This window comes from Furipterus horrens, unplaced genomic scaffold (assembly GCF_987537825.1).
Source record: "Furipterus horrens unplaced genomic scaffold, mFurHor1.1.pri manual_scaffold_4, whole genome shotgun sequence".
Lineage (NCBI taxonomy): Eukaryota > Metazoa > Chordata > Mammalia > Chiroptera > Furipteridae > Furipterus > Furipterus horrens.
Genome location: NW_028327174.1, coordinates 77,131,947 through 77,159,322, shown reverse-complemented (window position 1 = coordinate 77,159,322; position 27,376 = coordinate 77,131,947). Strand labels below are relative to the sequence as shown.

Here is a 27,376-nt window from a genome sequence, read left to right as displayed (position 1 = left end):
GTGAACAGATTTAAATGTAATTGGAAATAATCCAGTTGAGCAGGATATGTTGAATAACTAGCAGGATGAGGGTGGAAAGGGGGAATTGATAATGTAAGACACCTGATAAAACATGAAGTGAATGTGATCCAAAACACAGGTGGAAAGATTGGCATTAAATGATCAGAAGACTACTGCCAAAACTAAAATAGAAGAAAAAGAGAAGAACATGGGTACAGATGGAACTGTATGAATTTGGTAGCAGGAAGCTGAGGGAGTTCCCATCTGATGCCTTCTATTTTCTTCATGAGGTAGGAGGTGAAGTCATCTGCTGTGAATGAGGAGGAGTAAAGACAATCTGAAGATTTAGGGTGTGGAATGTTCCAAACAATTGTTGGAAACAGACAGAGAGAATTTACCAGGTAAACATGGAAAAACTGGTAAACTTAAAGGTCCCAATGTATTGGCACCAATCTTCCCTGACAGGTGAATTTTTAGGGCAGTGCCAGGCTGTTCTGGTTTAGGCATTGAGAGAGCATTTAAATACATTTATCCAAAGTTGGGTTTTTGTCAGATAAAGGGGGGGCAGGGATTTTTAAGAGACAAAAGAACAAAGGAGTAAGAGTATTGCTTAGAGTGTTGTTCAAATAATGGGCTGCGGGATCTAAATTAAATGATGATGATGAAAGAATGAGAAAAGATAGTAAGGTGAGAGCTGATGGACCTTGAGAAAGTAAAGGGGTTAGCACACTACAACAATAATTCCCCAAATCTGTGGATCACGTTAATATGCAGACCGTGATTCATACATGTAAGGAGAACCTGAGATTCTGCATTTCAGACAAATTCCCAGTCAATGCTACTACCACTGGTCTGAGGACCAGACTTTGAGTAGCAAGGCATTAGAAGTTCAAATAATATCAAAAGTAGCTTTGTTTTTTTAAAACATATTTTATTGATTATGCTATTACAGTTGTCCCAATTTTCCCCTGTTTGCTCCCCTCTATCCAGCACCCCACACTCCCTCAGGCAATCCCCACACCTTTTTCATGTCCATAAGTCATGTGTATAAGTCCTTTGGATACCCAATTTCCTACACTGTACTTTACATCCCCACAGCTATTCTGTAACTATGTATTTGTACTTCTTAATCCCCTCACCTCTTCACCCATTTCCATACACCACCCTCCCAACTGGCAGCCATTAAAATACTCTCTGTATCCATGATTCTGTCTCTGTTCTTCTTGTTGGCTTAGCCTGCAAAGTTTCTTTTGAGAAATCAGCTGACAGTCTTATGAAAACTCCCTTGTAGGCAACTAACCACTTTTCCTTTGCTGCTTTTCAGATTCTCTCTTTATCTTTAACCTTTGGCATTTTAATTAGGTTATGTCTCTGAGTGGGCCTCTTTGCATCCATGTTTTTGGGGATTCTCTGTGTCCTGGACTTGCATATCTATTTCCTTCACTGAATTTGCAAAGTTTTCTTTCATTACTTTTTCAAATAGGGTTCCAATTTCTTGCTCCTTCTCTTCTCCTTCTGGCACCCCTATGATGCAAATGCTGGAATACTTGAAGTTGTCCCAGAGGCTACTTAAACTATCTGTTTTTTGGCTTCTTTTTTTCTTATTTTTGTTCTCATTGGTGTTTTTTGCTTCCTTATATTCCAAATCATCTATTTCATTCTCAGCTTCATCTATTCTACTATTGTTTCCCTGTGAACTGTTATTTATTACAATTAGTGTATCTTTCATTTCTGACTGGATTGTTTTTATGTTGTTAAGGTCCTCACTAAGCTCCTTATGTATCCTTATAATCAGTGTTTTGAATTCTGAATCTAATAGATTGCTTTTCTTCATTTTGCTTCATTATTTTTTTGAAGTTTTGTTCTATTCTTTCATTTGGGCCATGTTTCTTTATCTTCTCATGTTGGCCACCTTCCTGTGTTTGTTTCTGTGTATTGGGTGGAGCCACTACAACTCTGTGTCTTGGTAGCATGGCCTAATCTAGTAGATGTCCTATAGGGTCTAGTGGCACAGCCTCACCTATCACCTAAGTCAGGTACTGGAGATGTACCCTTTGTGTGGGCTGAGTACACCCTTGATTGCTGTTGAAAGGTCAATGGAGAGATTTACCCAGGCTAGTCAGTTGTAAGGATTGGCTATGACCACCGACTACCAACCTCTGCCCTCCAAGGAGGATCAGCTGTCCAGGGGCAGCGTGGTAATTTAACAGAGTGGGGGCCCTCCCCAAAGTCCCCACCCTCATGGTTTTGGGGGTGGGGAAAGAAGATAGTACAGCTTTTAAGGTATTTTGCATATCTATGGCAAGTTGGTAACTAGATAATAGTTATGCTGTATCCCAGGGCCAAAAGGCAGATGATAGGCTTAAGATACTTTGCATAACAATGATGTATGGTGCTCTGGGTCAACATTTAAAATGAAGCAAAGCCATGAACATCAAAGAGAAGCCATGCAGTCTGAAAGGGTACAGAAGGGAGTCAGCTAGGAGTTCTGGTGTGTAGGAGAGAGAGAGAGCCATGATGTAGCAGCTAGGCAGCTTTGTAGGAGAGCTGGTCCACCATGGGAGAGGGCCATGTGGACTGAGTGAGCGTAGAAGAGAAGAGGAGGAATAGCCATGAAGAGGAGCCGTGAGCTTGGAGGGAATTCAGCCATGCTGCCTGTAGTGAAGTAGCAGCCATGCAGTTTGTAGTGAAGCTGGTCTGTGGTGAGGAGAAAGAAGCAGCTATGCAGTTTGTAGTAGAATCCAGCCATGCAGCCTGGGCTAGTAGGAAAACAGGCATGCTACTCCTTTAATCATGCCTGCTCTAGCCGACTCAGAAGCCACCAAGGACTCTGCTTTGCAGACTCAGACTCTATCTGGATTCTTGGAACTCAGGACATGCAGAGAGGACACTCTCTTAGGACTTGTGCCTTTCCTGGACTTCATCGTGATCCAGTGTAACATGACTCATGCTTTTCTGGACTATTATATGGAGGGTGATGATAATGTACCTATAATCCTGAAGGAGAGAGCTGACAGATAAGTAATGGGGAGTTTTGGGCTTTATTTTGGTTTATTGCCTTTTGGGGAGCAAGGGAAGGGCTGGGTGTCATGGGAGAACAGGGCTCTGAGCTGAAGTGCTCCAAGCTCCCCCTCACTCCCTGCCAAAGGTTGGAATATTGTAAATAAAGACTTGTTTTCTCAGCACTAATTATTGGATCTTACAGCAAGCCACCAAGTGAACAAGCCCTGTCTTGCTTAGTAACAGTGGTGCTCTGATGTGGCCTGTAGCTGTCCACTGGATGCATAGGCTCTGGGGTTTCCCAGGTGCTACAGGCCAAGGTCTGCCCCTACCTGTGTTCTTCCTGGAGCCATCCTGCATGAGCTGCATGAGCTATAAAGCAATCTGAGATGGCTGCTATTTGTTCTGGGCTTGGAGATTTCCAGGAGAGGCCAAGCTATGAATCTAGGCTTGCTGCTGCTAGTGATAGACCAGTGGTCATTTAGCAAGAGGTATGGGGGCTGGGGTTCACTGAGGCTGGCTATTGATTGTTTAAGAGGATTTAGGAATTTGTGAAGCATGAGCCAAGACCAGCCATTCATATGGAAAAGTATCTGTTAAAAGTTTAGGTTGTCCCCTTAAGTTGGGTGGAATGGATTCTCAGGGAATCTTGTGGATGGGAAAAAAAGTGTTAGCCAGGTTGATAGAGTATCAGATATAGCAACCACCTGTGGCTCCATGGTTTTCTTGGGGCAGGGCTCAGAAAAGGGACAATGGCCTCTACCTGCTTTCTGTCTGGGAGAAAACTGCCCCCCAGCTCCCGCCTTGATGCCAGACATTTCAGTTTTTTCCCTGTATATCATTGGTGTCTTTCAAGCCACTAACCCAGTGCTGGAGCTCAGAGTAGTGAGTGTGAGTAAGTTTGTCTGTGGGTTCTTTAAGAGGACTTGCTTGGGGCTCCAGCAGTTTCTTCCACTGACTCAATCCCCATGGGTTTTTGCAGACAGAAGTTATGGGATCTTATCTTCCTCACACTGGAACTCTGGGTTGGGGGGCCTGGTGTGGGGCTGGGATTCCTTGCTCCCAAGATATCCCTCTTGAATTTTTATCCACTCCATGTGGATGTGGAACCAGCCTGTTCTACATCTCTGCCTCTCCTACCTGTCTAGATGGATGTGGTTTCTTTAATTCCATAGTTGTCAGACTCGATTTCAACTTGATTCAACTCGATTTCTGATGGTTCTGAATGATGGTTGTTCTGTAGTTTAGCTGTAATTTTGCTGTGGTTGTGCAATGAAGGAAGCCATGTTTACCTATGCCTCCATCTTGGCTAAAAGTCCAAAAGTAGTTTTGAATTTTAAACTGAGAGTGAAAAAGAGAAAAAGAGAGATCACGAGAAAAAGGCAGAAGCAATAGGAGAAATACAGTGGAAAAGAATCAGAAAAAAAAGACAAGTAGAAACAAATGAAAGCTGAGACATTAGAATTTTAGAGAAGCAAGGTGGATGCCTGCTTCTGAGGACAAGCAAATGACCAGGTCACCAAAGATGCCATTACATCACTAGAGCTTCACTAGCTAAACACTGAAGATTTGATAAGTGGGATTCCATGATGGACAACCTGTACAGCTGTTGCTGTTAATCTCCTCACATTTTAACAAAATATCCCTATTCACATGAAGTTACCTCAGTGACTCTGCCATGGCCATCTGTGCAGATCTAACTAAAGGAGATGCCTTGACTGTCCCTGTCAGCCAGGTGTAGTGCAGTGTGGGAGGGACACCACACTATTACCAGGGATGCAAAAAAGGCAGGACTGGGTTTCTAAGAATAACTTTATTAGAACTGGAATTTTAAAATTAACTTCCAACACATCCCAGAGTCCCAAAAGACAGGATAGGTCAATCTGTAAGGCAATTAAATAGAAAATGGAGTGCTTTGAGCTTAAAACATGTATAACATAGAGAAGGGGAAAAGATGATTCTCTTCTGACTTAGAGACTATTAAATCTAGATGGCTCAAATGGGGTTATCTAACCTTAGGTTCAGGTGGTACAGATGAGTTCACAAAACCCATTTTTCTATCCTTTTCCATGAACCAAATCTTCCCAACAAATTGTAACTTACCTTCTAGTTCCTAAGTAAACAGCTAAAGATTTCCTCAGATGCTGAGTGGAAACAACGATGGAGTAACATATAACAACAAAGTAATAAAAATAATAAGCAAAAATAAAGTTTGTAATTCAAGGTGAATTAATCAAACTCAAATTTAGGAGACAAAACAAGGTTGTATTAAACAAATATTGATACCATCGTTTTTGTTAAACTTTAATTATGGTTAATGTTTTATTTTCTTTAAATCTTGTCCTATATACTAACTCTTTCTTGGATAGGTAGTGATAGAATATCAGTAAATATTTGTTTTTAAAAAAAAGTTCTAACTTTTATTGAAAAGAAACAATTGAACATAAAACAGACTACAACCATAACATCAATATTATACTTCAAAAATTAAACTCTCTGAACCACAAACAAGCCTCCTTACCTAGGCACAGGCAAGTTATAAATGTTTATGAGTAAGACGTAATAATGTCATAAGTTTTTGGCTATGCTCAGGAAGTGCAATCAATATTATGTAAACTTCCCTTGCAAACCTGAAATCTGTAATGAGATGACAAACATAAGAGGGTTTATTTGTTATTCAACAATAGCTTCATTGTGTCAACCTGAATAAATTAGCAATATAGTCATTTCTGGCACCTTGAACCACTGGCAGGGCAAACATGGGGAGCAATAGGTCTTTCTGATACTCTGTAAATCACATGAACCAGGAAAACACCCATTCCATGGTTACTCTTTTACAAACATGTACATTTTTTAACAGAAGTCACGATTTAGTATAAACCAGAAATTCATACCTTAAACTGGCTTGAAACTGGCCACAGTTTCTCAGAATATTTGTGGTAGTTGGGCAAAGAAGTTGATTACCTAGATTGTTGAATACATGAAAAATATGATTTTTATAACTACTCAGTTTAACTTAGAAAGAAAATTTTAACAGTGTCATCAAATGAGTTAGCTCTTTCTTGAATTACAGAAATCTTACCTTGACTGAAGATTAGACATGTGACGTTCTCAATGCTCTGTTGCTCACTGTGTAATGACATCACTAGATTCCATGGTATTCCTTGATTTAAAGTTTTATTCACATATATAAATAAATATAAATACAAATACATATATATATATGAGCTCTGTCCAGAAAAAGTCCAGCCATTGTTAATATAATGAGAAAAGTTTGTGCAACATTGATGTAACCTGGCAGCCGAGGAGAGTGGACTGGAATGCACATGCATAACAATGATGACTTAATTGTTCTAGTCAGTGGAGGTGGTAAATGTTGTTGAGCGAGCATGTGTGCTGTGTGGATGTTGCATTCAAAATGACAGCACATAGAGCAACAAATCTGCATCAAATTTTGCATGAAGCTTGAATATTTCTCCACAGAAACTATTTGGATGATCGGCAGCTTCATCACAACAACATACCTGCTCATGCATCATGTCTCATGCAGAAATTTTTAGCAAAACATCAAATCACCCAGGTGACTCAGCCTCACTACAGCCCAGATTTGGTACCCTGCAACCTCAGGCTTTTTCCAAAACTAAAATCACATTTGAAAGGGAAGATATTTCATACCAACATTGAAACTCAGGAAAATACACAGGCAGCCAATGGCAACTGGGGGAACTGTGTAAGGTCCCAAGATGCCTATTTTGAAGGTGAGTAAGGTGTCATTGTCCTATGTAAAATGTCCACCCGCTGGACTCCCCAACTATCCCATCACACCCCAATCCCTCCCACCATCTCGCTCTCCCGTTACATCAGCCCTCATCTCCTTGCCTGCCCTCCTCCCCGTTTGGCCACTACCCCCATTCCCCTGCTCCATTGCCCCCCCCCCCCCCCGCCTTCTCCAACCAGCCCTTCTTCCCATTGTCCCCGCCCCCACGCTTCCCCTGGTACTCACCCGCCTTCCACACCGAGCCACCCACAACACTCAGCCCCTAGGAAAAATAGTCACCCTGTGCCCTGCTCACTCCCTCTCTCCCTCCAATGTCACCCCGCTGCCCTGCCTGCTAGCGCCTGCCACCACTTCCACCTCCATTCACCCAAGACACTCTGGCAGCTGGAATTTGATAGGGATTGTATTGAACCTGTAGATCAGTTTGGTAAGTATTTCTATATGAATAATAAGTCTTCCAATCCATAAGCAAAAGCTATCTTTCCATTTATTTACATCTTCCTTAATTTTTCAAAAATGTTTTATAATTTTTAGTATATAAGTATTGAACTTCTTTGTTAACTTTATTCCTGAATATTTTATTCTTTTGATACCATTTTTAATTAAGTTATTTTCTTAATTTTTTTCAATTGTTCATTGCTGGTATATAAAAAATAAAAATGATTTTTGTATATTGATCTTATACCTTGCAATCTTGCTAAATTTTCTTATTAGTTCTTATAGTTTTTTTATATGTGTGTGAATTCTTTAGGATTCCTGCATATAGTATCACATCACCTGCAAATATAGTTTTATCTCTGCCTTTCTAATCTAGATGACTTTTATCTCTTTTTCTTGCCTAATTGTTCTAACTAGAACCTCCTGTATAATATTGAATAGAAGTGAACCATGCATTTTTTAAAATTCATAATCAAAATATGATTTATTTCAGGAACTTAAGGCTATTCAATGCAATAATATAAAATAAAATATTGAGTGAGGAATTTCAAATGATCATTTCAATATATTTATATATAAGGAGCACTTACCATGCTTGTGATGTGCCATAGTTTTAATCCCATTATATGTATTAATTCACTGAATCTTTAAAGTGACTGTATGGTTAAGTGCTTTATTCCCAATATCACACATGAGGAAATCAAGCCAGAGTTAATTTGTCCAATACAACACAGAAGTAAATCACGGTGCTGGAATTTAATCCCAGGCAGATTTGTCCTGAGTCTTAGCTCTTAATCATTCAGAATGCTGACTCACATTTATAGTGATTCAGCAAGGAGCTTAATGATGAAATTTGAGAAGCATTCTTATAAATGTCAGGAAAAAGACAAGGATGCCAACTATTACTACCTATCCATGGATAACTTGAATATTTTAACATAGAATTAGTAAAATGCAAGCCAGTAAAAATTTTTGGCATAATAATTGGAACTGAAGAGACCTAACTGTATTTATTGGCAGAAAATATGGTTGTATACACAGAAAATTCAACAGCCTCTAAATTCAGCCATGACAATTTAAAAAGAGTCCGCAGACTTATGGATAACAGAACCACGTACAAGAAAATGACATAGTCTTAAGCACCAGTAACAATCCGTTAGATAATATAACAAAAAATTCCATTCAAAACAAATAATATTGGCTAACTATGAATATAAAGCTAATGAAAGATAAAGAAATAGTGGCACAAAGTGTTTGAGAAAAGAAAAATAAAGTAGACTATAGTATAGGGTTTCTGCTGGGGGAGTTCAGAAAAGGGAACTTGGCTTGATTTAAAAGGCTTGAATATATTCTCCATAGAAATTTTTTGAGAAAGGAAGTAATAAAATTAATATAATAATTAGAGAAATTTAACCTGACACCAGTTAAATGAAATTTATTGGTCTAAACAGCCCTGAAAATGTGGTGCTGATATTCAGTTGTGATCACATTCTCATGTGGAGATTTTTGCAACCAGATTATTCTCAATAAAAAGCAATATCCTGCCACTGGCCCAAATAAAAGGAAAACCAGTATTTTAGATCTGACTATGTTTTGGGGATACAATAAAACAGAAAAGCAGAAACACTGCTATAGAGCTGCTTGTCAGACAAACTGTTTGGCCCTCATATTTTTAATATGAGGTCAAATGACAGAATGTTGAGTCATCCAGTGACCAGGTCTTCTATCTAATGACTAATTTTGGCATTTAGGAAAAAAGACTAAAAATATAACTGCGATCATAGGAAGAATGCACTTATTTTAAAAATGAGACTTCTGGCTGGTTTCATAAAATTGTAATGAAACCATGGTGATAAGAAGCAATAGCTCTAAGGGATAAACCACAGATTAAGAAAATTTTAACATTCAATTCTGGCGTTAGTTTGGCATTTTATAGGGGGAAACCTAAATAAGTATATTCAGGCCCTTATCTTTTCTGACTTCTCTATTATATTTTCATTCACCAAATACTAATTGGGTATCTCCTATATATCAGGCAGTGTGCTAAATTCAGGGGATTGAGTCAAACAAAGCAGAAGCAGCACTTGCCATCTCAGGGTTTAAGTTCCTGCCTAAAGCCCACATTGTATGTAGCACACTCCTCCTAGGCTTCCAGGACTCCACTCTCCTGGGTTATCTCCTGCCTCCCTCAACAGTCTGTATCCTTTACTGGCTCATTTTCTTTTGCTTTTCTCTTAATATTGATTACCCTCAATCCTCAGCACTCTTCTTTTCCTCCCAATATTCTCCCAGGGTAATCTCATGTACATTTTTCTGTTTCATTTACTTTGCACAATTACATATGTGGATTGCTATAAACAAGGTCTGTCTGGAAAAAGTCCAGCCATTATTAATATAACAAGATGTGGATGTAACCTTTCAGCCAAAGAGAGTGGACTGGGATGTGCATGCACGAACAAGGATGACTTCACTGTACTAGTCAGTAGGGGCAGTATATGCCATTGAGGGAGCATGTGTGGTTGTTGCATTTCCAGTTCATTTAACTGTATTTTTTTATTAGGAAGGTGTTGTCCATCACAAGTATGCCTCTCCAGGCCAAACAATTATAAAGGAGTACTACCTCAATGTTCTTTGTCTGTTGAGAGATGCAATATGATGAAAACAGCCCCAGTTATGGGCAACTGGTGATTAGCAGTTTCATTAAGACAACACACCTGGTCATGCATCGTGTCTCATGCAGAGTTTTCGGTGAAACATCAAATCACTCATGTGACTCAACCCCCCACCCCCAACTAAGATTTGGCCTCCTGCAACTTCTGGCTTTTCCCAAAACTAAAAGCACCTTTGAAAGGAAAGAGGTTTCAGACTGTCAATGAAATTCAGGAAAATATGACAGGGCAGCTGATGGTGATTCCAACAAAGGATTTTGCAGGGTATTTTGAACAGTGGAAGAGACGCTGGGAGAACAGTGGAAGAGACACTGGGAGAACTGTGTGAGGTCCCAGGGTGCCTACTTTAAAGGGGACTAAGGAATCATTGTCCTATATACAACGTTTCTTGTATCTTGTATCATTTTCAATAAATATCCCTATTTTTCATAGTACATAGCTGGATATTTTCTGGACAAGCCTCGTATGTGGATTATATACATATAGATTAATATATATGGATTACTGTATATATGGATTAATATGTGTACATTACTCTGTGCCAAGCACTATTCTAAGCAATTTGAAAATATTATTCATGTATTCCTCATAACAACCACTTGGGGTAGGTATTATTATTTTATCCATTTCCAAATGAGAATGTCCAGGCAGAGTGGTTAAAAAAGTGGCCAAACTAGAATTTGAAGCAAGACAGACCACGCCCTAAACCACTATGCTATACACTCTCCCGGCATCCACCTGGGTCACTCCACATCTCCCCCACCAGGGGACTTAGAGGATAATCAGTAGCAAACAGGAGGTTTACGCTACTTGCTGGGCTATGAATAATGATCCAGGAATTTTATGTCTTCTACCAGTAGCCATGAAACTGGCAGGCTACTTTGTTAGCTCATAAGTTAGGTAAAATCTCAGGCTCCTCACAGTTCTTGATGTATGATGAGTGATGAGAAAGTCTTTTAACTAAAGAAAATGACCATGTAAAGCAATCCTGAGGAATAAGTTAAAATGATTAGGATAAAGATGGCCTAAGAAAGATCATTATCTATAGGTAATAGGCAGCCACTAAAAGAGTTTAACATGAATAAAAAGTGACAAAAGTGTTACTTTAATAAAATTAATCTGACTTTGGCACTTAGAAAAAAGACTGTTGCGTACAGATGGAAATAAACTCAAGTATCAGCAGCCACAGCAATTAACATTTACTGAGTACTTATTGTGAATAAAGCATTGTAATACAAATTCTATTTAATCCCTATTATAACTAAATAGTGTCATTATAATAAATATGAACATATCTAATACTTGCTATGTGAACAGCTTTAAATATATGAACTCACTTAAATGTACATGACAACTTTACAAGGTAGATACTACTATTACCACTATTTTACAAATAAGAAAACTAAAATATCTAAAGAGTAAGTCACTTGTTCCAGTGACAAACAAGTAAATAGTAGAGGTAGGATTTGACCTTAGGAAGTCTTTCTGCCAGAGACTATGTTCTTACTCATTATCCTATACTACCACTTAGGTAAGGCAATACAGTCATTATACCCGTTGTACAGCTACTTAAAAAAGTATTGCAAAATTAAGTCACTTACACAAAGTCACAGAGCTGGTAGTAAGTGGTGAGCCCAGAAGTTCCCTGCTAAATATAAAAAGAGGGAGTCTACATAGTCAATTACATAAAATCAATTTGTATACAGTACTAACTCTAGCTATTTTCAACTAATCCTTTTGTGGTTCTTATGTAAATAGATTCCTTTGGATATTTTTATAAAAAGGGGCCCTAACTCAGAGTTAAAGGGGACCTGCAGTCATTGTGCTGGTAACTAAATAAACAAATGAGGCAAGCAAGGCCTTACAGGATGACATCACTTAATTTAGGATTCTGACTGAGAAGAATAGGACTACAATTCAAAGCTCAATGTCAGCAACAACTGGAACCAGAGCCTCATTCTCCCGCTCTCTCTCTCTCTCTCTCTCTCTCTCTCTCTCTCTCTCACTTTCTTTGGTATCTCTGCTTCTCTCTGACCAATGACATCATTCCCACAATCGGATTTTCTCCCTGATCCTGAAACCATGTCTGTTATCATCGCCAGGCTCACATCTGGCTAACTTCACCACCAAAACATGAAAAAAATTTCCCCCAATTCCAGTTCGAAAAATACACAGGTAAGGACTCCGTTTAGCCTGGTCTGAGTCATTCCCTCACATTATGACCAATCCTTGTGAGCAATAAATTATCTTGGAATAACTCAGGTCACTTATTCATCCCTGGATGGGAGCAGGTCGTAAAGTGTGTAACAAGCAAGACAGGAGGCCATGAGAGATAGTCCCTTCTACTACCATGTAATTGTAGTTGAAGAACTATTTCCCAAAAGAAGTAGGCAAAGGAGGGAGACAGTGGTCTCAGGCAACCAGGAGCTTCACAATAGCTGAACAGGGGCTCTTTCTATGTGGCTACAGCTCCCTTCACATTTGAAACACATTCAGTACTTAATTCAATTCAGTACCTAATTCAATTCAGTACAACGTTGGGTTTCATTGCTTTATCCATGGATAACTCGATTTTGCTAATGAAACAATAATATCCTTGGAGAAGGGACCTAAGCTCATATTGGGTATTTTCATATACTTAGTAAATTCCTTTTGAAATGAGGTCCAGCCAGCCTTCACTGCCACACTATAAATGTGGAAACCTTTCTTTGGTTAATGGCAGCAGCAATTTTGGGGAGACTATCATTGTTTGAAATTTTTCCTCTTTGATTCACAGCTGGCACAAACATTTGCCTCTAAGGAGATGGACCTCTCACCATTTTGTCTTCATAGCACTAACAGCTCACTGTCACTAACAGCTCAATGTGGTTGAATTAAATGCACATTGATTTCTACTTTGTAATGGTACTTGACATGTTCCAGGTCTTTTCGTGTTTATATCACACTCTTACCACAGCCAGTTTTTAAACTTGAAATAGTGTCCACTATTCTTTAAGCACTTGGTTTAGTGTTTTTGTATATCTTAGCTAATTAAACAAAGTTAGCATTTACACACACAAATATAGTTAAGATGATTTTAAAAGCTGAGGTCTAGAGATATTAAGGATGTACCCAAGCTCATGACCATCGTATGTTGTTTAGCCAGAGTTTCCAGCCAGGTCCTTCTGACTTAGGGGCACTATTTAGCTAGAAAATCAATTGCTAATTGTATCCTTAATTATTGCACACCTAATGTTTTCTTTTAAGACAGTACCAGACATTCAATCCAAGCAGAAACATTCACCTCCTAACAGTGACACTTACCCCTCCACAAGCCCAGCATGGAATTTCCAAACATTCATAATCATCTTCATGTTAAGCTCCTTGTTTAGAGAAGTCCTCATCTTGAACACTTTGGGCTGTCAAGGACAGGGGCAAATTTGTGTTCTCATTGTACAGAGATGATTTTCTAAAATTATCTTCAGGAACAAAATCATAATATACATTTTGGATAATGAGGGGGAAAATCTCTTTTTTATTTGGTTGGTTTTCTTATACCAAAAAGATTTTCTTTACCTATTCTAAAAACTTCACTTGGGGAAGAAATAAATCCAAAGCCAACCTTAGCCAGAAAAAGAAGAGTGGGGAGAGAGACATGTGAGCAATAGTCAACTGCTAGCTGGTGGCCTTGAGCACATCAATTATGTATTAACACTTCTTGTTCTGGTACCCATGTCAGTACAGTCACCAAGAACAGCAAAAGAAAAAAATCTTAACTGAGCCATGTGGCCCAGCTAAGATGGCTAAAGAGGATGGTCAAGTGGTATCGGTGAACAAGACAACTGTGGGTAAGGAGGAGCTGTGTGGTCTAACTCAAAACTCTGTTTTTATTTCACTACAATGACCACAGAATCAGTGAGGTAAAGCTTTTGTTACCATAAGGGAAGGTGTTTCTCCTTTCTTAATTATAGAATAAATTAAGTAAGCATGGTTTGAATCCAAAAGATTATATCACAGAGAGAAACAATTCCCTAAAATTTCCTCTGAGACTAAAGGGACCGAAGGAGTTTGAACAATGCATTTTTTGGTAGTTGTTGGGGTTATTTTTCCTTTCTTTTCTATTCTAAAAGAAGCTGAAATGTATCAGCTGATGTCATTGATATGTCATGATACTCCTGAGGGAAAGGAGATAGAAACAGAAAACAATGAAATAAATTTAAATTGACATTCTCTTGACTTTAACAGCTGGCTGAAAAAATATTCTGTCTAATAAATTGCAGACAATTGATAGCCTAATTATAATAGAAGGAAAGCCCTGTGAGAACTTAAACAAATGTACATATAGTAATACATCGTGATAATTTTCACATTGAATCTTTACATACTCTTCTTTATCTGAATATTTAAGTTCATAGAATGACATATCTGTATGTTGTGTACAAATATGCATACTCTAATAACTTTAATAATAACCATCTATTTTGGAAAGAGAGAACTTTTTTATGTATGATTTTGAGTTTGGGAGTTTTTATGTATATTTTTAAGCCATTCTTTAAAAGAAAAGTTGATGCAACCACATGACACATTAGGAAATACAACAAAAGAAAATCATTACAATAGCACTTATAATAGCAACAACAGAAGATAAAATTCCAAGAAATAAATATAACATAAAATTTGCAAGATCTATATGAAGAATTTTTTTTTTAATGCTAAGAAAGCAGGCCAACAAAGACTTGGATAGTTGGCCATCTCCTATTCTTGTATGGGCGCACACAGTAGTATAATAAGAACACTACTTTGCTCCACTATTACTTAGAAAGTAACATGATCACATTAAAACAACTGTAGGGGTTTTTTTTTGTTTGTTTGTTTTGTTTTACAACTGGGAAGCTAATTCCAAAGTTTATAGACAAAATAAAGAGGAAAGAACATTTAAACCAATTCTGAAAAATGAAAGTGTAAAGTGGAGGAGATAGCCTTATTAGATGTTTAAAGCACACTGTAAAGCTACAATAATTAAAACAATCTATACTTGCCTATGATTAGACAGAGAGATCAATGGAGCACTATGAAAAGTACAGAATTAGAGCCAAATACATACCAGAATTTAGTGTATAATTATAAAGTGGCATTAGAAATGGTAAGATAAAGAATTAATAAATGGGGATGGGAAACTGGGTAGTAACTTGGAAAAATGTTTATTCTATCTGTAAAACTTTTACACAAAATAAATTTCAAATGAATAAATTGTAAAATTGTAAAGAGTAAAATATAAAAGTTGTAGGAGAAATGATTATAGGTTTGAAAAAACATAAAATATGGGACACTTCCTAAGTAATACTCAAAAACCTAATAGAAGAAATAAATACTATAAGAAAGTAAAATTTTCTGCATAGCAAAAACTATTTTAAAAATAAAAGGACAAATGACAGACTTAGAAAATATGTTTTCAACAAGTATCACAGTGGCCTATATTAAGGGCTCACAGCAAAGCCATTCACCCAATAGAAAAAATAAGAAGAAACAATAGTTCCATAGAAAAGAACAAAAATAAGAGAAATGCAAATAAACATCACATTGAAATATCATTTCGCACCCATCAGACAGTAGAAGATCCAAAAGTTTTACTGCATACTCTGTAGGCAAACATATTAGGCACAGGTACTCTCACGCATGCTGATAGGAGCAAACCTCTTCAGAGTGTAAGTTAGCAATGTCTATCAAAGCTACAAATATGTATACTGTTCAGCCTAGAAAAAATTATCCTACAGATTTACTCACACATATGTATGGAATATGAAGGCATAAGAATATACATTGCAGTTTTTTAAAATAGCAAACTGTTGGAAACAGCTTAATATCCTAAAATAGGAACTGGCAAAATCAAATTAGGTATATCTGTTTCACTATGCTTACTTTGTAAGACTCCAAACAACAAAGAGAAAAAAGCAAAACATAGGCACAACATATTTAAGGTGATCCAAAATCTTGGTCTCCAAGGCAGTTTGGGTTCATGCTCATTGCCCTACCATTCCATCCAGGTAACACCAACTTTTACTCTCAAAAGTGTTCCTATCTCTATAAAAAACAATTGGGTCACCCCTAGTATACTTCTTGGAAGTGAGAGAAGGAAAAAGGATGAGGTATAGAACAGAATGTGAGATTTAGAGGAAGGGAAAAGAAAGAAAGGCAATTAGATTCTTCCCAGGCACCCTGGTACTACTCAGTTCTTCTCCTCTTGACCTTATCAAGGCCACAGATCTCTGGAACCAGACAGTCTGAGTTCAAATCTTTGCTCTGCACTTATAAGATCTTGGAAAATTCTTTAATTTCTTTCTGCCTAAGTTTTATCATCTATAAAATAAGGATACTACTACCCATTCCATTGGGTTGGGGCTGTTGTGAGCTAATGTATGTACAGCACTTTCAAAAATACAGTGCCTGACACCTACAGAGCACTATAGATGCATTATTATTACTGTGATTCATAGCGCTCTGTGTGACTGCCACATCTAGACCTTGACCAAGTCAAAACATGTAGAAAGACTTAACTACTTTAAAAAAAGAACAATTAAGAGTTACATGTATATTAGAATCATTCATTCAACATTTTTCATTGAGCACTTATATTTAAGGCTCTGAACTAAGCTCTGGGAGAATAAATTTACACAGAACACAGTGGGAAACTAAGGGGAGCTGCTATATAGCTCACTTGTAAAAGATGACACTTTTTGTTCCATCATAAGATTTATTGATTTTAGCTTTGCTTCAACTAAATTTAGTAAAGAGCAAATTATACAGTTTCCAGTAAATTTGTTATCTCTCAATTATCTGGAAATTTTAATAAAACTTCAAAACAGAATAAAAACCTAATATAGAATAATTAGCTATTACTGAACAATAAGTGAGGACTTAAAAGTACTCTCATGGCCAGGAACTAAACCTCAGGAACCAAGATGGGCTCAGGTTTGAAACTGATTCTGCCACTTTCCATGTGTGACCTTGGGCAAGATATCTAAACTTTCTATCCATTACGTCTTCAAATCTAAAATGAGTAACTCTGGCTCCTACTTCAAGTGTAGTAATGAGGATTAAATATAGGGCATTTACCTACTGCTCAGTACATAATGAATGCTTAATAAATAATTGCCAGCATCATTATTTTAATTTCTCTGAATTTAAAAAAAAAAGTACTTGTTTTTCTTTCCATATCACATCTTCTCTTCCTGATTTGTCTTAATTTTTCTCCAAGCCAATGAGATGAAAAATAGTTTGTTCTTGTTAGAATACTTGCAGAGCCATTCTTTGTTTTGGTGAGTTCTAGATTTCCTATTTAGGCAAGGCCCTGCACAAGAAGACTTAACTTCCTATAATCCTGCTCTGATGACACAGCACGAGTGACGTAGCTATAAAGACTTCCCCCTCCACCTGTAGGCACTTGCATCTGAAAGATTAGGACCCAGTTAGTGGAAATTCACTTGTAAAAGAAAAATGTGAACTACTTATTTCTTCAGCACACACCTATAGCACCAAAACTTTTCAGCTACATGCCATCTTCCTTACAGTTACTATCTGAGCCAAAAGAAAAATGTTGCTAAGTTATCTATGTTTATAAGCATTTGATCTGTCATTTTAGAGTACTAATACTGAAAACAACTTAAAATTATTAGATTAAAAAGAAAAAAGTTGAAGAATTACTGACATGATTATTAAAATGAATCTTAGGAATTTTAATGTCATATGTTCTAATGGGGGAGTGTGCTTGAGAACTTAAGATTAACTGAGACCTGAATTCTGAGGCAGGTATTTTCAAGAATCTGGTAGTGTTTTAATGTCAGTTAGCTTAAGAAGCTAAAGTGTTTGTTTCTCATAGTTGCTAGGCAACACATTTGATTTGATTTGATTTGGTTTCCAGACATTTTAAATAACAGTGCATGATTATAATAATAATGAAACAGTATTATCTTTTTTCAATTTAATGTCAAAATACTTAAGAACAATTGGCTTTAATAAAGATTATTACTTAATGGATTTGTAAAAATATCCTCATTTCAGAATCCCAGAACTACACAGTGTACTCTTAACAATAATAACATATCTTCCAATTGTGCACTAGGCTGTATTTCTAATTTAGATTAGAAATTTACAAAAAAATCAAGATACTGAACTTTGTTCCCTTTTTTCTGAGTTTCTACAGACTCTGATCCTCAAATTCCCAAATCATGAAATATTCTTTTCTTTAGACAGCAAGGAAGCAAAAGGTACGTTAGAGATATTTTCGCTCAAAATAGTTAAATGTTGCTATTGAAGAGAGATCATCTTTCCATAGTTTAAAAAAAACATGTATACATGCAAAAACCTAATACTCCAACCAAGCTGGAAATATTAAGTGTCACTATTACTATGTTTTCCTAAGTTTTTACATAGATGAATGTTGTTGTTGTTGTTGTTGTTGTTGTTTTCTTGTAAAGTTAATATCCTTTGTAATTATTTGTATAAAGTCAAGCAGTACAAAATGCAAAGTAGTGTTCCTCCTATTGCTCCCTCCTCAAATTCAATCTCACTCCCCAGGAATAGTCACTGCTAACATTTTCTTGTGCCTATATATGTTTTTAAGTTCTGCTTGGAAACATAATTTACATTTTGACACCCAACTCAACTATTGTTAGGGTTTGAGTGCACTCTTGGTTACCACACAACCAAGAGGTTTTTGTTTTTCGTTTTTTGGTGTGTTTTTTTAAGAGCAATTTTTCCAGCAAAAACTCCATCTCTGGGTCAAACCTGTCTTTTCTAGCTGTCCTCTAATAGTACCTCTTTCGTCTGTCCCATTTCCAGACGACATACACACACACTTCAAGGACCCAACTAACTTACCGTCTTGGATGGGAACTTTTGGGTGTATGCTTTTTTAAGGTTAATATTCTAAAGCAGTTTTTTAATACTTAGCTTATTCTAAATTTAAAGAACCCAACAATCTATCTCCCCCTTCCTTTTCTTTTCTCCCTTTCCCTCCCCACCCCCATTGTTTCTCTATTTTTATTAACATTTTTTGTTTTTATCATTTATTCTCATTTATATATCACATAAAAGGATGTGAGGCTGGAATGATCTGGGCCCCTTAGAGGTACGGGAAACGCCCTCTAGGCACACGTACAAGCCACAGCTGCACTAAGACATCGTGATGAAGAGCTCTTGTCACACACACACCGCTTAAATCACAAGGCCTTTCCTCTGGGTTCCCTTCTCTTCCAGGTTCCAGTTTTCTGGCTAGTCTAATTTCCATCTTCCAGCCCTAGGACAACCTACTGTTCTTAGATCCATTTTTGGTATCTGGAAAATTAATTTCCTTCCTGTTTAGTCCTGTTTTTTCTATAATGGGAATTTTGTATTCATTCTCTCTGTCTGTCTCTCTTTCTCCCCCTTTTCCCTCTCCTTCTGTCTCCCTCTCTCATTGGCTGTTTTTCCAAACCACTCCTCAGCAGCTATGCTTTGAATTAAAACCATCTTGGTTATTCAGCTACTGCTTGTCAGCATCATATTTGCGGGAGCTTGCCCAGCCCATTGCCTCTTGTCTGTGATCTGCCTCATTTCTCTGCAATCCCACCTGTTTATATCACATGACCTCCTTCCTCCTTGGCCAGCAGCTGATTGGATTACGGGTGCGCATCCGGCCCTTGCATTAGTCCCATCAGACCCATTCACTTGAGAATTTGAACTAAGAGTCCCAGCGATTGTGAGTCAACTAGAACTAAAATGATACTGTAGTGTCATGAGCTCAGGTGGCCATTTGGGTGTCACTGTACAAAGTAAGAAGCAGAAAGAGCCAGATTTCAAAGAGAAGAGAGCAAAATAACAGATATTCACAAACATGCAGAGACATGAGGCCATGTGATGAAAGAAAAAAATAAGACCAAGAATATAAGAGAGAATAAATCTTTCCTAAGCACTGACAACTTTCCATTTCTTCATGAAGCAACAAATGTTATTTTCTGATAGAGTCCTTTAAAATTCCAGAATTTTTATCATAAACTCACTTTGTTTTAGTCAAGTTTAACTGGCCCTTTATATCTTACAACAGCAACAATAAAAAAAAACTTATTATGATCTCCCTTACTCTCTCTTATCCTCTCTTTTTTCCTTTTTTTTTTTTTTTCTGAATTAAAGGAAAAAGCTAACTGAATATTTTCTCTTAATTTCTAAATCATGCCCAGAAATTGCAGGACAAATGGCCAATACATGTTGATAGACTTTCATAGCATCAGAACACAAATAATAGGATCAATTGCACAATACAATATAAGCTCCCAAGTTTTTGTGCTAAATTTGAAATGTTGCATCTGGTACTTTACAGCCATCAACTCTTTTTTTTTTTTTTTTCCTTTTTTTTTCATTTGGAATACGTAGGTTGCTTTCTGTTCCTGGAACTACGTAAGATCTGAGAGGAGAAAGCAGTAACGCTAAAACACAAAATCAAACAAGATTTAACTTTTGAGTGGAGGATGAGGCATGAAAATAAAATGACTCATCATCATGATGAAACAGTGGAAGGACTCAGGGTTAAAAAGAGGATTTTAAATGACAGAGGACGCTTCTATATATCTGAGGGAAGGTGTCAGGAGAGCAAAAAGGTTGAAAATATATGTAAGTATGCATAAAGCTTCAATTGCGTACTCAGCCTGAGATCAGCAGATTAAGTCCACCTGATTTAATCAAAATGTATACTCTATATTTTAGCCAAAAACTAGAACAATAAAACAAAACCAGAAACATAAGCCTGTCAAATAAAGATGATCATTTCTTCTTCTTCATTTTTGTTTTTGGTTTTTGCCTATTTTTTTTTCTTAATCCTCACCAGATGATATACTTACTGATTAGAGAGAAAAGAAGGGAGATAAAAAAACATCGATGTGAGAGAGGAGCATTGATTGGTTGCCTCCCTCACACACCCTGATCAGAGATCAAACCCACAACCTTTTTTTTTTTTTTTTGGTACTGTAAATGGGATGACATTCTAATCAACTGAGCCACAAAACATGGGCACCTATAATGTTATTTTTTTCTAGGTTCATATGTACTATTAATAGAATTAAGATGTATTATACAAACAGAATTTATTCTTTTAATTACTATTATATTCCATATGAAAGTTTGAGCTTAATTAACATTTTCTGAAACATTCATAGAATATTGGCAATATAAGGAATTAGTCATCAACTCCTTTCTTACAGCAACTATTCACAGTGAAAGTTATTGGTTCCTTTTATAGATGAGTATGAGAAACCGTTCCTTGTGGTTTCGGGAATTGTAACCCTGGCCATGAGCCTGACTTGCCCCCTCCACCCTGCCCCCGGCTTGTCTTTAAGTCTCAACAAAAGGCTACACAGGAGACATAAACAAAAACCATTCAGAGGGTTTCTACGGGAATTGGATTTAAAAAATGCTTATTATGCTTTAGCGGCTTGCTCTGCTTTTCTTATCTCTTAGTTAACTATAAACAATCTCTAGCAAGAAATGTATGAAACCTTGCACCTAATGCCAGTGTGGCATCAAGATGTTTAATAGACCCTGATGCAGACTGGTCACCGTGCCCTCTATATTGGTACTTGTAATCTGTTATTGTCAACTGTAATCCAGACACCTAAAAGCTATTGATAATTTATGAATGTTGACCTTGTATTTCCCATGCATACCCTTCTCAGCAAAAAGCCTGAGGAAGGGGTCTTGCACTTCCTCCACTAGAGGGAACAGCGCCTCCCTACCCCCCAGACAAAATACAGTGTCCTGGATAAGTTTGTTCCACTGTGGCCATGAAACCTCTGCTGGGCAAAGTAGTTTCCAACCGAACCAGGGCGCTGGAGGCAGATCAGCCTCATCTGGCGCCCTGACGGGGGGCTTCAGATGAGGAAATAAGAGTCTGAGGACTATACAGAATAATGTTACCCAAGGACACATGGCAAACGTGTTAAAGAATCAGGGTCATAACCCCAGTTTATCTGGGTTCCAAATAAACTCTCTACTACACCAAGTCCATGTATTACCAATATATAGACTTGAAACCAAATCCCCCATGGGAACACTCACAAAAAGTACAAAAGAAATGACAAAAGCAAGAAGTCTTCAGCTTTGCAAGAGCCATGGAGACAATGTTGCAACAAGAACTATGGAATGAGTAGAGAGAACATGGACAGTTCTTTACTCACACCTCACTGCCAAGGCAGAGTAGAAAAATCTCTCCCACCTCAGCAGCATACCCAAGAACATGCAGAACAAGGAGGCTGGACAAGGAAAAATGCTCCTCAGCATCCCCAGAGGAAGGAGCAACTGTACAGGCATTTTAAGGGCCTGGGGTTAATCTGAAAGCTCCAACAAGGCAGGAATCTTATGCCATCATACCTGGCCCAGCACCCAGCACTTAACGGGATCTCAATAAATCCTGATGAATGAATGAGCTCCAACCTCTGTAAGTTTCAGCAACTGCACAGAAGCTGACAGTCCTAGGAAGGAGGAGAGCTGAAGAAGTACACTCGATACTGACTACAATTGAAAGCATGAAATCTGCACAAGTGCTGATGGGAAAAGTAATGGGCCATCCTCTGTAAGTAGGGAAAAGGCAGGGATGCTCCCAGGAATGCAAAGTGACCATTCAAACACTAACAAAATGGAAGATGAGCGAGCAAGGAACACAAAGGGGAGTCAGTGAATGACAGAGGACCAGAGGAATAAACTTAAAAAAGACTACAGAAAATATTACTTTCCCAAAGTGACACCTCCATAAGGATTTTGCCAGTATTCTAGTAGGAAGGGTTGGATGTTAATGCTGTGAATACATAGTATATCAAATAATAACAATAATGATAATATAATAACATAGCTAAATTTTCAAAAGACTTAAGAAAATATTTTAAATGAATTCATTCATTCAAACTTTGAACCTTGACAATAACCATTAGGTGACCACTATTATAATTCCTAATTTTACAGGTAAAGAATCAGAATTCAAAGAGGCAGTGAAATTTCCTCAAGATAAAAGTTAGTAAGTGATAAAGCCGAGTTTCCAGCTCAAGATATATAGGACGTTAGGGTACATTTTTAAAACCACTGAGCAACACAACACCATTCTTAGTCAATGCAAACTGTAAGTCTATTCCTCAGTGTGATTTGTCATTCTCAACCCATTGTATAGTCATTATAAAGTTCTGAGTTTAAAAGAACGAACTCCTTTTAGGCCTTGCTATAGGTCATATGTGGAGTCAAGTCAGCTTTATTTAACATTCGTAGACTGATATGGTAGCCAGAACTTCTATCCATTCCTTATTTTTAACCACTCAGAACTAGCCCCTCATCCATGACCACAGGACCCAAACCCAACCAGAGGCAAGAAGTTATTGCATTTAAAGAACCTTTAAAATTATTCTAGGCCTGCTTTTGGTCCTCCTTCATTATTACTGCTGACTATACCTCATTTACAATTCATGCCTGTTTAAACCTTTGTAGGCTCATGGATTTTAAAATATAGATGATAGGTAGATAGACAATAGATACATAGATAACAACTTGTCTAGTTTTTCACTATCTTCTTATATTCAGTATCCGGATTTTGACTCAGGAACTTGAGTTTAGTTATTAAGTTTTAATTCTACGCACTCTTCTAGTATTGTCATAATCACTAATTTTGCATGTTTTGGTTTGGTTTGGTTTGGTTTCATTTCTCCATTTCTCTTGTATACATTCTCCCATTTAGGCAACAGTTTAAGCAGCTTAGAACAAAGAACAACAAAAGTGTCAAAATTTTTAACTTTTGTGTTTCTAGGACCTGGGCTTTATAACTTCCAAAGTAGCTAAATAAAGAGCTCAAGGTATAAATATGTACTATAAGTAGTATCTCTGTGAAATTATATCATCAGTTAGAAGCAGTGTTTATAGCTCTCACTGAAAATCAGACCCGAGAAAGATAATGGTCTCAGAGACCAGAAGAAAAGAATGTGGACTTTGGATCCTTACAGGAGTCCTGTGTCCTCACATTATCCACAGACCAAACCAGAATTGGGGGCAGAGGAGTGGGAGTAAGAGGGGCTTAGAGTTCTCTTTCTCACATGATACTCGGGAAAACAGCAATACTCTGAGCTTCCAGTGCTCAGTAAAGCGCAGGACCAGAGGATTAGTATTGGCTACAGGGAAGGTAGAGGCAGAGAGAGGCTAAGACAGCTCACAGAGATACTATGGCACCTAGAAGTGTCAACTAGCAACCAAATGTTTTTCCTTCCCACGAGGTCATGAGCAAGAGACTATTCACTACAACCTGCAAGGACAGACGAACTGGAGCAGATAGATAATGTCCATCTCTGCACATTCTTGGATGAATTGGTCAAAACAATTAGGCAAATTATAATACTTCCACACTACTGCATTGGTATTCTATAAACAGAGCTGGAAGTTGGCCACAGCTTGGGAGCAGGAGTGGTCTAATCTTGAACAGACTGAGCTGATGTTTCAATCACTCCATGTGACTAGTGCTCAGAATGAATATTAATTTCAATTACAGAAAAATTATACAAGTTATGCTCTTGCACACGTTTGTGAGCTGATGCTGCTCTCCTGCTATAACTCAGCTTTTCAGTCCATGCCTCTATAAATTGTAATTACTTGGGGGCATTCTTCCTTCCACCAACTCCTGGATTTAACACACATCCACTGCTTTGCCACAATTCTAGGAGAAAACAATCAGTACTTTCATTAGTCTTAATTTTTTCTGTTTTCCTGATAATCTAGTATCCAAAAATGTTCACCTATCCTGTACCAGCTTTAATGTTAAGAATGTTCTAAAGAAAAAAATAGAGATAAAAGAGTTTTTATTTAACTGCAAAACGTCAAAAAAAAAATGTGGTATTTCTGAATCATAGTGTCATTAATTGAATTTTAAAGGTACAAAAAGGAAAACATAAAAAGGTTAAGAAAGTCTTCTGTGGTTACGAAAGTCAAAACTTTCGACAAGATAAATTTTTTTTAATTTACTTTTGTGGATGTGTAGAACATCCAGAAAGGTGGAAGCTCAATTAAGTAGTATTCTAGAAAAGATTATATCACCTTACTATATATAAGGTAGAATTAGACATGAGCTATGCTTAGAAAGGGTTGAGGGCATTTGGATGGCCTTGTTCAAAGCTGTGAGGGTAGGCTGGATTACCAAAAACCAGCAGATTGTCTAAAATTGGAATTAGGTCAAAGGTCAAAGACACACATCAAATCCATGTTTCTAATCCACACACCAATATCTAGAAGTTGATGGGTGTCCTACAAGACAAGTTGACACAGCCAGGAGTTGAAAAAGACATAGTGCTGGTCAGATTGGATTAGGGCCCTCTCTCAAGGCCTCATTTTAACTTATTTTCCTTTTTAAAAGTCCCATCTCTATATTCTGGAGTACTGGAGGGGTTAGGGCTTCAATTAATGAATCTGAGGGGACACAATTCAGCCTGCAATACTTCTCTTCTCTAAAATTAGACTAACAGCAGTAACAAAAACAGAAGAAAATAGCCTTAAGACACAGGATTTCTTTATAGTTGATAAAGTGTTTTTAAGAAGCTGTACAGAATCCAGCAGATTAATGGTGTCCTATAGAATACCCAGGAACATCCTATCATATCATTTGAACTACAAAAGCCTGTGCAGCTGCCTAAGAAGTCTTAGAACCTCAAAATGCTTTATATCTTGGGAACTTCTGTAGCATTTAGAATCAAGCTTATTTTGAACATTATACAATATGGAATCCAGTATGTGCTTTATAACAGGAACTCTTCTTAGCTTTCTTTGGTCTTACAGCCTGTTTTCCTATTCTTTCATTCATTTTTTCCCTGGGCCCCAATTCCTAGGAATGGAGGTTACTTTTTCTAAAACATATGCCCTCTTCCTAGGGACTAATAAAGTTGATTGGTGGAAAATGCACTCTTTAATATTCTCTGCTTGTTCATCTATTTATGATTTCTTCAAGGCCAAAGTCTTATCACTGACCTCACTCAAGTGGAAGTCAGGCCCAGGGAGCGGTTCCATGTATCTAGAGAGGTCATGGCCAGACCATGGCCCCCACATTCACTTTTCTATACTTTAGAACAATATATTAGTGCCACAGGGCAACAGCATAGTCAAACTTTTGTTAGAAGACAGATTTACTCTGTATGAAACCATTCACTGGAGAGTAATATTTTATTCCTTTTTTCCTTCAAAAACTTTCTTTATTGCTTCTGATTTAAAAAATAGTAAGAGCTATATGACTACTTTTTTAAAATTATTACTGCCTTGCTCTGTTTCATGCTATTAAATGACTGTAATTCCATCAGAATACATACTGACATTGCACAAAGGATTCATACAATAAAGGCATGATCATTTAAAATTTAAATAAATAGAAGATTTACTAGGCATGTGACTTTCTACACAGTGAGTAGAAATTTTACTTTGTAATTCTCCATAGCCCCTGCAATTTTTATAAACTACTTGACAAATTTAATTTACTTTTCTCATTGTAAATCATGCTTCATAAAGGTGGGCTATGTGGGTATAATATTATTATATTTGGGTATTGTCAACACTGCTGCAAAGGAATGGTACTGTACATATTTAAGGCCAGTACCCAAATATTCTGGAAAGCTAAACCACATAAATATAGAACAGCCTCACACTTTTCACCAGTCACTACATAGTTGGGAAACTATGCATCAGTTAAACAAAGAAATTAAACACATAGGGCCTGCTACATTTAAATATTTAAGTGCCATATTTTAAACAAATCATATTACTGTAGGCCAGAGGATTTTCAAGGCAAAAAGTAAAGTCTGGACCTTTCATAGAACACCTTTTTTTTTTCCCTTTAGATTTTGAACTGCACACAATAATGCTTTTCATTTCTGTACTTTCTCCAAATGTTTCAACTTCTTAGAGGCTACATTGTTTTGTAAGAATAAACTGTAGGTTTTCCAAAGAGCCTCTCTCTCCCACTCAGCTGCCCCGAGGGAGTAAGAGCTTCTGCACACAACTTATTTTCATTTCCCTCACCCTAAAAATGATCAAATAAGGACTGTTTCCCCACCAACAATTCTAGGGCAAGAGGCTCTGACAAGTGCAACCTTTATCACCACAAACATCTCTTCTCTTTCCTGCTCTGGCACGTCCAAAGAAAAAGATTATTTAACACACACCAACCATGTTAGAATTAGGGCTCCAACAATTACAAAGACACACAAGAAGAATATACAGTGTTAAGCCATTAGAAAGTGGATAGTTTGAGTATCTCCGGAATTCTGCCACTAACAATTGGGAAAGCTTAACAAATGCTACAGAATTGGTACAATCTCTTTTCAGAATCTGCCCCTTCTTGACACCAAAATAGATGTTTGTTGGCTGCAAAATTCTCAGCATCCTGGTTCAAGTGAGGATACGGTATATTACATATTCTTTACTATTTTGAAGTTGCCATGGCAGAGAAAAGAAGAGATATTTTTGTTGATGGAATGTC

At 37.4% G+C, this 27,376-nt stretch overlaps 1 pseudogene; it reads left to right on the top strand.

The window, feature by feature from the left end:
• The first annotated feature begins 13,663 nt into the window (after positions 1–13,663).
• The window catches only part of LOC150012258 (putative small nuclear ribonucleoprotein G-like protein 15 pseudogene), a 32,047-nt pseudogene continuing 18,334 nt past the window's right edge, over positions 13,664–27,376 (top strand).